Here is a 5,088-nt window from a genome sequence, read left to right on the forward strand (position 1 = left end):
GAAAATAATGTGTTTTTTTAACCTTAAACCGCATAAACACATTTCATTACACCAAATGCACAAAATAATGTTCTTTTTAGCAACATCATATGACCCCTTTAATTTACCTGAAACCATGACAGCCTTTAAAAATCGCCTTTCAAATTAGAAAAAAAAAGATCTTTGAGTATATTTTGTATGTCTGTAGTGGAAGCTCAGACTACTGACGGCATAGGTTCCATAGTTTGAGACCAGCAAGGTTTCGCTGGTGGGTTCGGATTTTTTTGAGCAGAAAAGCGAAGCCCGGTTCCCAATTGGGCTCTGGCTCTGGCACCAGCCCCAGTGGAAAAGTGGTATGAGTATGTGAGACTGTTCCTGCTGAAAAAAAACAGCTCTCACACCAGCAGGGGTAGCAGCTAAGCACTTTAGATTAGTGGGGAGAGTTTTGCTTTGCAGCTTCAGCTGTCAGAATAAATATATAGATAAATATCAGAATATATACAGTATATATATATATATATATATATATACACACCCAGCCAGTGGGTGTCCAGGCTGTCCTAATCAAATTTTGTTGAACAATGTGCAATTGTGTAAAAAGCATAGTTCACCAAAAAATGAAAATTTCCAAACCTGTGAATTGTTTTTCGTCCATACAGTGAAAGTCAATGGAGTTCAATCAATGTTGTTTTGGACCCCACTAACTTTCATCACATGGACAAAAAAATAAATACATTTAAATACTTTTATTCCACAAGGATGCATTACATTGATCAAAAGTGACAGTAAAGCTGTTTATAATGTTACAAAAAAAATTATATTTCAATTTATAATTTAATTCTATTTATAAGTTCTCTTCTTTTCAACTTTCTATCATCAGCATATTAAAATGATTTCTGAAGGATTACATGACACTGAAGACTGGCGTAATTATGCTGAAAATTCAGCTTTACCATCACAGAAATAAATTACATTTTAAAATATACTCAAAGATCTTTTTTTTTCTAATTGTACACAGTATTACCCCAAATTTACTATGTTTTTTATCAAATATATTCATCTCCCATCACCCAAATTTTTCTATTCTTTTGTAGAAGAAAGTAAGTCATACAGGTTTGGAACAACATTAGGATGAGTAAATGATTTTGTGTGAACTGTCCCTTTAAAGCGAAACACAACACGAGTTTCAAAAAGTATTTGACTCCCCTCTATTTCTTTGATTTGATTTCTTCTGAAGATGGGCTATGTGGTTGTCAGCAATGAAACTAGACTGTTTTTTTTCTCCGTAAAGGGATGTATTGACAGACAAAAATACATTTAATGCCAGTTTTTATTTAAATACTTTCTTTTAATTGTATACATGTTTTCATGTTCATCACAATGCTATATGAGTTAGGTTGTTGTTGTCTTTGTGGGCATTTCATGATTTGTTTGCCAGTATTTCTAATGTGTCAGGCTTGACTATAAAATGTTTTGCAGCGATGCTAAAGTGAAAGAAAATAAATGTTAAAGAACATGTTAAACTCCATGTGTGAAGCATGTTTGACCTTCACTCTCAATTTTGCAGCTGAGCAGATTGAACTGTTACACAGTGATACCAATGTCAGTATAAACGCAAGTGAAAGTATTTGTGCAATAATGTCATATGGTACGGTATATCAGCATTCTTTCTTTATTACTATATGTTTTTTTTTATTTTTGCGAAGAGTGTAGCAGTTAATACTAACACTGTATTTTGTGTGCTCAACTCTTGTCTAAAGACTGCTGTGTTGTAACGTTCATTTACTTTTAAATAAACTAGTGTCGGTGGATCTTAGCTAACTTTACCCTTGTGAATGAATGAAACTGAATAAAAGAAAATTAGTAAAAAAAAAATTTTTTTTTTACCTTTATCTTTATGTGATTAATAAAGTGTTCTGTTACTAGTAAAGGGGTATGAAAACCTATTTAAAAAAAAAAAAATTCCACTCGATCCACAACGTTGACATCAGCAAACCACTCACCCACACGACGCCATACACAAATAGGCCTTTTGTGTACATAGAAAAAGTCTTAGATCTTTGAGTTCAGCTCATGAAAAATGGGGGCAAAAACAAAAGTGTTGAGTTTATAATTTTGTTCAGTGTAGATAGATAGATAGATAGATAGATATTATATAACAGCATAAAATGTAACATAAAGCCCTAATGTACATAACTGATGACAAAAAAAAACTAAGAAGTAGCATATATTTTTATGAAAACCCATCAAATGTGAACTGTCAAACAGGTTTTTCACCGTAAATTATAAGATGCCTTTTTCTTTTTCTTTTCCAAAACTTTACATTTAACAGTATAATAACATGAAATGCAAATGCCCCATTAGATCTATTAAAATGTTTAACTGTATACAGTAAGGGAAATTACCTTTAACAAATTAACATGTTTTAGCATAGCATTTTTACTGTTCTTTTACTATAGCATAGCATTTTAAGCATCTTTTACTGTTAAAATCATGATCACTTGAGCAGACAGTTGAAAACAGGCATGTCATTGACATTAGGTAGCATCAGAGAGAAAATTATGCTGGGGGTAGAGTGTCTGTTTCATCTGCCAAGGCTGACAAATCAAATTTAGAGGGATAGGAAGTATTTATTCACTGGGTGACTAAGTTTTCCAATTTGTACTCCTCTACAGTGGAGTCTATTTAACCTTATGCTGCTCATATAAAGGTACTACCAGGGAAACAAAATGGCAAAAGTTTAAAAGACGCTTTGAAACAACTTTTGATTCCAAGAACATTCTGAGAATGTCAGTTTATGGATTCTGTTTAGATTTTGTTTACAAAAAAATCAGACATTAAAGAGAAAGTTTTTAATAAAAAAAAAAAATGTGATGTTTAGAATAAAAAAAAAAAACAGAATTCATACATTAACAGCAGAAGAATGTTCTGTGTTTTCTGGTAAATAGTGTGTCAATCATCAAATTTGCAGCAACTGTAACATCAGATAAAACCTCTAATTTAATTGTCTACCTACTTTTTAAAGAGAAATAACTACATGAAGCTGAGAAAGTCCTTACGTTTCTGGTGAGCATGTCCTGGAATTAACATAAAAGTCTCTCTGTTTTCTGCTGAGGCCTCATGGATGGGGCTGAGTGGTATTTTGGGTATTTGCTTATGGGGTGTGGATTCCACCTATACGCACAACCTCCCTGGAGCAGAAATACAGAGTCTTGCTCCTGCAGCACAATCATAGTCTGGTGTTTCAGTATCTGGAGTGTGGTGGTGCCCTCATGCTTGAAGCTTTAGGATACAAACACGGGTTATTGGTTCAGTCCAAAAAACCAGAGCCGAACCAAGAACCCAGGATCATTTTACCTTCAAGAAAGATCCAGTTTCTATCAGCGAATGACAAATCCAGCCCATCTGGCCCACAAGTTCACCCGTGAATGTTTTTGCTGGGGTTAAGGCCTTAAAATGGAGTAAATAAATAAATTTAAAAAAAGGACAAAAACAAATAGTGATTATTATTGAATGTACCGCAAATACAGTTAACAGACTTAATATTGCATTTTTGTTACATAGAAATGTACTTGACAGTAATGCACTGATTTTGAGCTAGGATGCCATAAAGTACATTTCCTGCCATTAAATTGTCACCATTTACACACCCTAATGTCGTTCCAAACCTGTATGGCTTTCTCTTTTCTGTGAAAGAAATTTTGAAGAATGTTGGTAACCAAACCATTTTGGTTGCCATTGACTTTGTACTATTGTAACAAAAAAAAGAAAAGAAAAGCAAACATTTCTCAAATTATTTTTTATGTTCCACATAAAGAAAGTCATACAGGTTTGGAATGACAGTAACATTGGTAAAGCGTTAACACCTAATTTATGTAAGACACTGACAGGCCAATTTATATTTCATCAAGCTCTAACTGAATTAACATTTTACTTCAATTAAAATTCATTAGAACAATTAAAAAGTTAATCTATTAATAAGACCATAGTCACAGTAAAACCATGGTCCTTGTTATGGTTTATAAAATTAATAATAATTTATATAATATTTACATAATCTATATCATTTATAATAAAAAAATAGTGTAAACACATGCAGAAATGTTTCCCCGAGAGGGAACGAGACGCTGCGTCCTCTAGCGGACACCTTGGGGAATGCTGCCAGCATGACCAGTGTCTGAAGCACGTGTGTGAAAAAAACACAAATCCTATTGGTCCACGTGGCCTGTGACATCATAGGTGGGTGCCCGGATGTATAAAAGGACAACTGCTGAATACGTCACCAACTTAGTTGTCTGAAGGAGACGTAAACAGGCAGGCTGAAGGCATGGTGAGGGGACGCAGCATCTCATTCATTCTCGGGGAACCATGGTTACATGCATAACCCAAGACGTTCCCCTTCTATGGAACTCATGCTGTGTCCCCTAGCAGACACTTTGGGGAACGAAATGCCAACTATGCCAAGCCGAGGCGCGTGCCTGTCACCTGGTGAGAGAGCACCAAGGTAGTGTCAGACATACACCTAACCTTTCCTCGGAAAGGGGCCAATACTTTGACGACTTGGGCCACTCACATAGCCTGGCAAAAATGGGGAATCCAATTCAGATAATGGGAACATCCAAACCAAAGTTAAGAACACAGCTATCCTCAGATAGTTATGCTATGTGAGCAATACTAACCTGGATACACAAGACCACTGAAGAGGCAAACCTCTTCCTCTAGATAGGAAAACCTCTAGAAGGGAGGTCAAAGAGATCGCTACTTAAAGCCCAAGAAAATGGAGTAGCTGCTGAGTTATAATACAGCTATCCTCAGATAGCTATATCCTAAGGGTCTTATGAAAGGCTCGTAGGCCAAGACAAACAATTCATAGCTAGCATCAGATAGCAATCAAGTAAGATCTTCCCTCAAAACTGCCCTGACCACAGAGAGTGGGCTATCTGCTAACAACCCTAGCCAGGGGAGATAGCACTGTCTAGGCAAGGGCTCAAGGAGACCGCTACTTAAAATACCCTAAGCAAGATACTTCAGTCTATGAAGTACTTCATAATCAGTGTTGGGGAAAGTTACTTTTAAAAGTAATGCATTACAATATTGCGTTACTTCCTA

This window comes from Sinocyclocheilus anshuiensis, unplaced genomic scaffold (genome assembly GCF_001515605.1).
Source record: "Sinocyclocheilus anshuiensis isolate Anshui unplaced genomic scaffold, SAMN03320099.WGS_v1.1 scaffold1726, whole genome shotgun sequence".
Taxonomy (NCBI): domain Eukaryota; kingdom Metazoa; phylum Chordata; class Actinopteri; order Cypriniformes; family Cyprinidae; genus Sinocyclocheilus; species Sinocyclocheilus anshuiensis.